Source organism: Marmota marmota, unplaced genomic scaffold (assembly GCF_001458135.2).
Source record: "Marmota marmota marmota unplaced genomic scaffold, marMar, whole genome shotgun sequence".
Classification (NCBI taxonomy): domain Eukaryota; kingdom Metazoa; phylum Chordata; class Mammalia; order Rodentia; family Sciuridae; genus Marmota; species Marmota marmota.
In genome coordinates, this window is record NW_025999896.1 from 3813541 (window position 1) to 3824122 (window position 10582).

Sequence of the window (10582 nt, forward strand, 5' to 3'; positions counted from 1 at the left end):
ATGGAAAGTAGTATGGAGATTCCTCAGAAAACTTGGAATGGAACCATCATTTGACCCAGCTATCCCACTCCTCAGTTTTTACCCAAAGGACTTAAAAATCAGCATACTACTGTAATGCAGCCACATCAATGTTTATAGGAGCTCAATTCACAATAGCTAAACTATGGAACCAACCTAGGTGTCCTTCAATAGATGAATAGATTTAAAAAAATGTATATGTACTCAATGGAATACAACTCAGCTTTAAAGAAGAGAGAAATTATGGCATTTGCCAGTAAATGGATGGAGTTGGAGAATATCATGCTAAGCGAAATAAGCCAATCCCCAAACACCAAAGGCTGAATGTCTTCTCTAATATGAGGATGCTAATTCACAATAAGGCTCGGGGCACTAGAGAAGAACAGTGTTACCTTAGATTAGGTAGAGGGAATTGAAGGGAGGAGAGGGAAGGGAATGTGGGGATAGGAAAGATAGAAGAATGAAACAGATGTTATTACTGTATGTGTGTGTGTGTGTGTATATATATATATATATATATATATATATATATATATATATGACTGCATGACCAATATGATTCTATAACATGTACACTCAGAAAAATGAGAAATTATATCCCATCTATGTATGATAGATCAAAGTGCATAAATGCATTCTGTTGTCATGTATAACTAATTAAAACAAATTAAAAAATATAGTAAATGTATGAACACATAAAAGAATGAAACCTGGTTCTCTATCACCTTGCTTACTTGGATTCGCCCATTATCATTGTCTTTTCTTACAAGATGTTACACTTCAAGTGAAAACTGCAAAACCTATCTAAAGAGAACTCCCCTGCAGTTTAATTTTCAAGATTTTATCAAGTTGTCTGCAGATATTTTGGTAGTTTCACAAGAAAAAATGATAAGAAAGAACTTTTTTATTGTGAGAAACATAAACTTCACAAAAGGGAAATATATGATATGTGTTTTTTTTTTTTTCCTTTAGAACATTGTTACTTTTTAATCATTGCATTTGGAAATCTGCCTAGGCCCCACAGGAGTTTCTTACTGGTTCGTCTTAGCTAAAATACCTTTCATGAAATATAGCTATCTGGCCACTAGTGACTTCATGATATTTGTTGTTACTGATATTCATTACATTTGCCTTTCTGTGGTCATATTATATTATGTTGAATCCCAAATGCACAGAAATGGATTAGTGGTGACACACAGTGATTCACTGAGGTATAAAAACAGCCTAAAGATACTTCAAAAATAAAGAACCTGGAAATTGTCACTGTCATCCTTAAAAATAAGAAAAAGCTGGAAAAATGGGGGGAAAAATCAACAACTTTTTTTGGATACATCAAAAAGCAGAGATCACAGGGCAAACTACCTAACTTGGGCTACTCTGAAATCTGGACAGTCAGGTACATCCATGGAGACTGAGTAACTGAGATCTGTTTATCTGGAACTGAGGTCACTGGGCCATAAACTGTTGGGAACATGTGTGTGATAACATTTGATAAATCATTGGAGGTTGAATGTGGACTAGTGTTTTAGTCAATTTTTCTGTAGCTATGACCAAAAGGCCTGATAAGAACAATTTTAGGAGGAAAAGTTGATTTGGGGACTCACAGTTTCAGAGGTCTCAGTCTATAGATGGCTGACTCCACTGGTTGGGGACCAATGAGAGGCAGAATATCTGGCGGAAATGTGTCCCAGAGAAAAATACTGGGACTATGGCACCAGGAAGCAGAGAGAGCATTCTTCTCACCAAGGACAGAATGTAAACCAAAGGACATGCCCCCAGGAACCCACCTCCTCCAGCCACAACCTACCTGCCTACAGTTACCATCCAGTTAATCCCTATCAGCAGATTAATGCACTGATTAGGTTAAACCTCTCATAACCCAAAATTGTTTCACCTCTAAACTTTCTTGCATTGTCTCACACATGAGTTTTTGGGGAACACCTCATCTAAATCCTAACAACTAGGGTGAGAGTGATCAGCGAAGTGTCTCCACTCTTTTATGAAATTTTTCTGGTAGGAACCCTATTTGCTTTCTTATGGGGAAGATCCCACAAAGATCTCTTGTTGACCCTGCCTGTAGGAGGGACAGATCAGTCACTTCAGAACATACATGAAGTACTACTGAGAAACTGATGTGATTACATTTTTGAGAAACCAGCCTCTACCTCAGAGCAAAGCCTGTCCAGAGGAAGGGGGCGTGGCTCTTGTCCTTGGAAAACCCCACAGAGCACTCCTAAACACATATCAACCCCTGCTGAGTTGTTTGTCTACAAATAACAGGAGAGATCTGTTGCGCCAGGTGTCCCTGACTCAGTCAGGTTAGGACTCATAGCAACCCCCTAGCAACCACCAATCAGCATGAGACAGGGAAATACCTGGGATGCCAGATGACCCCCCAGTAGTTTATGGTGGTTGATAACATGTTGGGAAACCATGTAGTTTAGCAGTCCACCCCTCATGGATTAAACCAATCAGTTCAAAGGAATCCCCCTCTTGTACTAACCAATCACCCCTCCCAACTTGTTCCTGCCAGTGAATGTGCTAATCAATGTTAAGAATTGTTCTTTGACTTTCCCAAGGTATGGAATGATTTGCTGTGTGATGGTGTGAGCATAGAGTATCCCCCCAAAACCTATAAAATCTCACTGGACAAAGGACCGGGACTCACTCCCTGGGACCCCTGCATCGGGAACAGTTGTGAGTCCAGGCTCAAGCTTGCAATAAAGACTCTTGTGTGACTGCATCGGATTCAGCTCCTGGAGGTCTATTGGGGGTCCCACAAATCTGGCATCACACTACCAATGACAAAGGCAGATCTACAGGCAGAAGGGACTTCGCCGGAGCCCAGTTTTGAAAACTTTTTCCAGCTATGATAAACACACACACAAAAACAAACAAACAAAAACACAACAAAACAAAACCTGCCCATTTTGGTCACCTAAGGGCAAAAATAATCAACACAACAAGGGCTTCAAGAAAATTGATTTAAAATGTGGTCAGGGAAGGGAGTAGAAGTAGGTGGAAGGTGAGAGTGGGTTTGTGGCAGGAGGAAATGATAGACCACTGGAAGAGAAATGGAAATATCTGTGAAGCCATAACTCTTAAGATAGGTCCACTAAGAGGCAGAGGTGTAACTGAAGGTCATAATATGACACTCTGCTGATCCCACACAAATAAGTTTTGTGATCTACACAAATAAGTTTCTGGCATAACAGTGAATTGCGCTTGCAAGATTCAGAGTCTCTATAGTGAGCAGTACACAGGAAACCTGAAAGCTAATAGGGAAGACAAAAATAAAGACATCAGAGCAATTTGAAGCCCCTAGCACTTAAAATTATAACAAGACCTAAATATGATCGAACACTTCTAGAGAGGTTAACATAAAAAACAAAACAAACAAACCTCACACGAAAGACTCACTTACCGCAGTTTATACCACCCACTACAACATGCCCAGCTTTCCAAATAGCCAAAGGGCAGTCAGGCGCGGTCGGTCGTATGCACCTGTAATACCAGGCACTTGGCAGGTGGAGCCAGGAGAATTGCTTGAACCCAAGAATTTGAGGCCATCCTGGGAAACATTAGTAAGATTCAGTTCAAAAAGAAAGAAAGAAAGAAAAGTCAAAGAACAAGGAAAAAACAAAAGAACAACAAACAAAAACATTTTAGAGGCAATAATACATATGTATTTCCAATATTATAAATGAACGACAAAAAAGTTATCACTACTGATTCCCACAGATATTAAGAAAGGCAATAAAGGAATAGTTAAGAACAACTGTATGATCAGAAATTTAATACAAAGTGGAAACATGTCAATTTCTTGGAAGGTAGAAACCACAACATCTCTTTCAAGAAGAAATAATCTGACTACTCCTAGAACTATTAAAGGAATGGAGCCTATAATGAAAACCTTCCCATAAGAAAAGACCCAGTACTCTACCACACAATCCCCAGTCAATTCTACCATATATGTAAAGAAATAATCCTTATTTTCTACAATATCTTCTGAAAAGTAGAAATAGAGCCCTTCCTGACTCATTCTCTGAGACCAGCATTACACTAATACCAAGAACAAATCATAATTCTCAGATGAATTAACTTTGGCTTTTTTGCCTTAAGTTAGTTTGGAATTTTAAATTCACAAAATAGGTTTACAAACATAGTACAGAGTTTCTGTATACCTTTCTGTATACCCTAAAAGAACAGAGTCACATTAGATTAGGTAGAGGGAAGTGATGAGAGGGGAGGGGAGGGGATGTGGAGATAGGAAAGATAGTAGAATGAAACAGACATTATTACTGTATGTATATATGTGACTGCATGACCAATATGTACACTCAGAAAAATGAGAAATTGTATCCCATCTATGTATGATATATCAAAGTGCATAAATGCATTCTGCTGTCATGTATAACTAAATAAAACAAATTAAAAAATAAAAAGATAAAGTACGTAGTCATATTAAATGCAAATTTAAAAAATTCATTTAGTATTTAGGGAATCCAGGGTAGAAACTAGCTGCATTATGAAAGTATTGAACCTCAATTAAGGGGTGGGAGTTAGTGAAATCTGTAAGTTTAAAGGCTCAAGGAATAATACATAAAGCACTGAACCCTAGTTGGCAAAGTTTTATCATTTAAAAAATTTCCCACTGGGTATAAGTTAACAATTCAAAAATCATGACACATGGATCTCAAGTTGAAAAATTAAGAAATGAATAGTTGATGAGGGCAGACATGGTTTTCACTGTTGGAATGGGAAATTACAGGGCAAGCAAGAAGAAAATGCTAGAATGATTTATGTGGTATTGGAGTTGCAGACATTTGTAGGAATTCGGTTTCAACTTCATATAATTATAGCTGGATGCATAGAGAAACTGATGTGTGTGCCTATATACAGTTTAGCATAGACACATGTGTTTCCTTCTTCTGTTAGGCCAGAAGATCTAGAAGCAATGACACCCAGCAGCAATTGCACCCAGATCTTGGTTTCTAAAACCTCTCTCCCATAAAAGGAACCATGGCTTCTAAAAAAAAAAAAAAAAAATGGCCGCTTCTAGACTCAACTGAGAAATATAGAAGACAATCCCAGAGTAGCTCATTGTGCCAAAAAGTAACAAATTGCCCAAAGAAACCTCAAAGGAAGGGATATGCCAAAGAGATACAGAAGTTAACAGAAAGAACTCCCCATGGTTAAAGCTGGAGCAAGTTGAGCAGCAAAATAAGAAAAATAGCTTTGGATTATCATTTGAGGTACGAAATAAATATTCATGAGCCCATCCTGATATAAATAAGTGATTGGAAAAATAAACAAGCAGGGGAGAATTGAAAATATCCTGTACAGCAGAATCAAAAGTAATTTATGTAGATACTCTACCCTTGAGAAGGTGGAGCACAGGTGTCCACATCTGAAGTCTGGGCTATGCATAGTAACTTCCTTCTAAAGGGTATATTAGGAAGAGGAGTGGAAAAGTAGTCACTCCGCAATGGAAAAACCTGGCGATCGCTACCTGAGACAGCTGATCAAGGTTATCATCAACAGTGAAAAGTCATGTCAATAGCTCGTAGTCTTGATATGACGTGATGGGTACCGCACTTCATCTGTGTGGTCTTCCTCCCCAAACCCATAACTCGGGTATCATCTCAGAAACACATCAAAAACCAATCACAGTGGAGAGATGCTTTAGAACATACCATCGGCCCTCCTCGGAATTGTCAAGGTCATCAGAAACAAGCCGTGTCTGACCTCTTGTCACACCAGAGGAGCCAAAGGAGACCATGACAACTAAATGTAAAAGGGGATCTTGGAAGAGAAGGACATAAGGTAAAAATCTAAGGAAATCAAGATAAAGTGTGGACTTCAGGTACTAATGATGAATTGATATTGGTTCATTAATTGTGATCAATGAGTACTTGTGACTATATAGTGGTGATTAGAGTGATTTAAGATGTTAGCTTTAGGGAAAACTTGGTATGGAGTATATGGAAGCTCTCTGTACTATCATTGCAATGTTCCCATAATTCTAACACCATTCTTAGGAAAGGTTCCTTGAAAATAGTAAAGAAAATAATAATAGAATCAAGAATCTAAAATTGCCACAAAACTAAACAGTGGACAAAATTCTTTGAATCCAATGATTTTAGACAAGCAACCCCCCCCCCCAAAAAAAAAAAAACCCTCAAGAAAAACTGAAAAGAAATATGGTGGAGACTAGATAAAATATTGCATTTTATTGGACTGGCACTTCTTGGGTTCCAATCCCCTATACCCTGTCGGCAGTCTGTTGCACATGGTGATGTAAAACTAGCAAAGCTTTTGTGTCATTTGTCAAGTCCATGACCTTTCACTAAATTAATTAAATTTTTAAAGAACAAGGACAAATCAATGTTTTCCAGTCTGAGAATGTGTGGAACTTGTTTCTAAAGGCATTTAAAGAAGGGCTAAATTTGTAGAGGCATCATTCAAGTTTGCATCCCTGAGAGCAGAAACAGGTACAAATCACACTATTGCTGAGATGCTTGCAAAATCAGATGCAAAGATAATGACAAATATTATGCTCACAGAGAGAAAGGACAATGAACTAGCAAGAATCCTTCATTAGAAAACGCTCGTGGTTGCTTTGGGTTCTCCATGAATATCACATGGGAGAACTGTTATTATCTCACTTGTAAGTCATCTATATTTACCTTATAGTTGTAAAAAAACATGGCTTGCTGAATTTGAATTAATTTCATACACACATATATGTTATACACACACATGCCTGCATATGAAGGAGACATGTTCAAATCGTTTCCGATTGATCCATACAGGTCATGGGATATCAAGGTTTTAATTTAAGCATTTCCTTGCAATCCCTACTAGAGACTGCGGAGTGTGTTGGAATTAGCATGAAGTGGTGTTGGTGACTGAAGTTAAGTGAGACATTAGTCCTTTACCACCTGGCTGGATACACTGGGATGTCGACGCATTGCTGTAGATATTGATAGCCATCGGTGATCATTAACATTCTATCTAACATCGATCCAAGATCGAAGGACATTTAAACATTTTCTAGAATAAAATGAAATCCTGGAGACAGGGAGTTTATGTATTTGCAGCAAGATGTGAGATGGAATGGATGGTGACAATAACACTCTTCTTTTCCTAATTTATGCTAACCGTAGAATGAAAGATGCCCACAGGAGATTTTTTTTTTCATTATATTGATAAATTAGTTTTGAAAAGGTAATCTTTGTGTGTGGTACAGAATATAAGAAGTCCAAAAGGATAAGCAGTAGTCTTGTCTTATCTGAGGGATATTCTTTACAACATGACCAGTGGGTGCCTAAATTGTGAATAGTACTAAATCATATCTATATGGCGCTTTTCCCCTATATGTGCACACAGAAATAATTTAATGCCCTATGTGTCTTAGCAAAGCACTTATCATACATTATGGCTGTAACTTTTATAGTTTAGGGGCATGACAGCAAAACTAGAATGAATTTCTTTTTCCTTCCCCCCAGTTTCATGGAAGATTTGTTCTTACCATATATCTGAGCAAGGATGACATGACATTTTTCCTTAAGGACTTTGACCTTCTCACTTAAAAGGAGCACTTTATGGCTTCTCTTTGGCATATTTGAATTATCTTGCACTTTGGGGCCACTATTAAGTTCCATAAGGGTTACCTGAACACAAGCACTGTGATACCATGGGAGTAAATCCAATAACCAAGATGCCTACTAAGTGACTAATGGGAAGGTGGCATATACAGCATGGATACGCTGGACAAAGGAGTCATGTCCCAGGGAGGATGAAGCAGGATGATGTGAGATTTCATCCAACTACTATAGTGGCACACGATTGAAAACTGATGAATTGTTCATTTCTGGAATTTTATGCTTAATGTGTCTGGACGGTGGTTGACTGCAGGTTACTGAAACCATGGAAAGCAAAACCTTGGATAAGGATGGACTACTGTCAATAGGAAAGTATGGACTCTTCTCACTCTCATCTCTCTTCCTCAGAGGCCACCACTGCGGCCAGTTCCTCCCTGTTAGTTGTTGACATGAAGAATGCAATAAAAATCGGACGCTTATGATTTCCTGTTAAATATGTCAAGTGGAAAGCCTGCTTTCATCACAGTTTCCTTCACAAATCTCTGAGATATGAAAATACAGGATTAAAAAGGCCTGGACCCAGAGGACAAAGAGAATGGGAAAGGAGATAGCAATGAAACATTTGAAATATGGAGAGCAGACAAATGGATGTTAGCAAATTCATCAGAGCAGAGAAATTTAAAACTTCAGCTGATAGTGTGTTAAGCCTAGAAGCAAGATTGTTAGTTATGAAAGGCTTAAGAATCTCAGAAACGGAGGCATCTGAAAGTGGAAATGCAGAGGAAGATGAATATGGCAGGTGTGAGTTTAAAAGTTCTGTATAATATGCAGGTAGATCAGATTCCACCCCTAACCAATTCTCTGCTGCCTGGTGACATGATCCAACATTCTGGAAGAAGAAAAGTTGAGCCGGAGAGATTCTGGACTTGGGTTTGCAGGCATAGCTCTGGGTAGAGTCCATTATGGAAAATAGAGGAAGAAGTAGAAATATATACACTGGATAAGAAGATTGCTTAGCCTGCTTTCTCTCTTTGGCTTTTGGGAGTCTGTCAATCAGACTATACCTCCAGGAAGGAGATAGAAAGGTCATCTCTCAAGGTATGGATCATACAAGAGAAAAGATAGGCTGAAGTTGGGAATCTCTTAACAAAACAACCTCAGTTCCCAATTGACATACTAATGGTACTTGCAGGTGGACCCTTTAGGAGGTAATTAGGATTAATTGAGGTCTTAAAGGGGGCCTCCATGGTGGCATTAGTGGCTTTAAAGAAGAAGAACAGAGGCCCAAGGTAGCATGCTTGCTCTCTCTCACCATGTGAAGCCCTCCTCCATGTTACCACGCAGCAAGAAGGACCTTGCCAGATGCTCAGAAGATGCTGGTGCCGTGCTCTTAGACTTCCACTTTCCAGATCATCGAGCAAAGCACTTATATCTTAATAAATTATCCAGTCTCAGGCGTTCTGTTATAGCCACAGAAAATGGAATAAGACAAGTTCCAATGTATCATGAGAAGATGTAAGGCATCTGTAGATAAATTGGTGACGGTTACTTGGAAATAAAGCAAGAAAGAAAAATCAGAGAATAAAATAAAACCATATTCAATAAAAGACGACATGGCTCAGCTATGGGTAACAATCTAGAGTAAAAATAGGCCAGTAATAAATATTCATGTAAACAAAACATGATAAATCCACATTTGGAGGGATGGTGGAGGGGCAGATCTTTGTGGCTGGTAGGTCAGGGAGAGTTAGATTGAGAAGTCTCATCACCCACAGTGGCAATTCAAGAGGCAACATCTAAAAACTGTAAAGCAAAAATTAAAGACTGAACATATTCTTTAGAAAGTTAAAAATAAATGCCAAGAAAAAAAATCAGTTTAAGGGATTAAAACTGTTGCCTCCAGGGAATTGCAATTCCTTATTATTTTATTTGGTATTGTTTTAAATCATATAAGACTATTTGACTTTCAAAAAGAAATAAACCAAGAAACAAATAAACAAGATGAGGGAATTCGACCAGTGGGAAAACTGTTGTATTTTGGAAACTTCAAGAAGTTTGCCTGCAGAGGTATCTCTCAATGACTTATTTAAATCTTAGGTAGCTTGAACTATCTCCTCAGGCATAAAATATAATTTTTAAGGTTGAGAAGTCAGATACAAAGATTTTTCAAAAAGACCTAACTTGATACGAAGGGCACACTTTTTGAAAACTGATCTTGTTCTCACAATTATTATCAGGAAAAAACCCAATGCAGCATTATTTAAAATCATACACAAACATAAGCAAATCTGGGGTTTGAAGTCCAGTTGAAGAAGAGATTAGGAACTCACTTGCCAGATTCTTCTCAGCAGAGATAATTAAAGTTTGAACCTGGTTGTCTTGATGTCGAACAGAAAGTGGAAAGTCGTTTTCAATGAGAAATCTCTCAAGTTTTTAGTCCTCTTTTTATCCCCTCTTTTTATCCAAGAAATACTGACTGTCTCAAGAACAGGTGAATAGTTGTCCCTACCAAGCCTGATGGCCCACCATTGGGTATTCGAGCTTTCTGATTTAGGAGAAATCAAGTGCTCAAAAACAGATTAGATGAATGGTACTGCATCGTCATTGAGCTGGGTACCACACAAGACTATAAACAATATCATCTCACACCATGAGATGAGTCATTACTATTGATTTAGTTATGATCCACTTAACATTGGGGATCTGTTCTGAGAAATTCGTTGTTAGGTAATTCCATGACTGGGCCAACATCATAGAGTGTACTTACATAAACCTCGGTGGGGTAACTCAATCACTCAATGTGGCTTCTTGATGCAATTAAAAAAAAAAAAAACGCAATAAACTTGTCATGTCTGAGGCTGCTGTTGGAGTAAAGTGGCATATTGCTTTATACTAAACTGTTTTTCTTTAATTAGAAGGAGTACACTCCTCAATAACCGGAAGTATAATATAGTGAA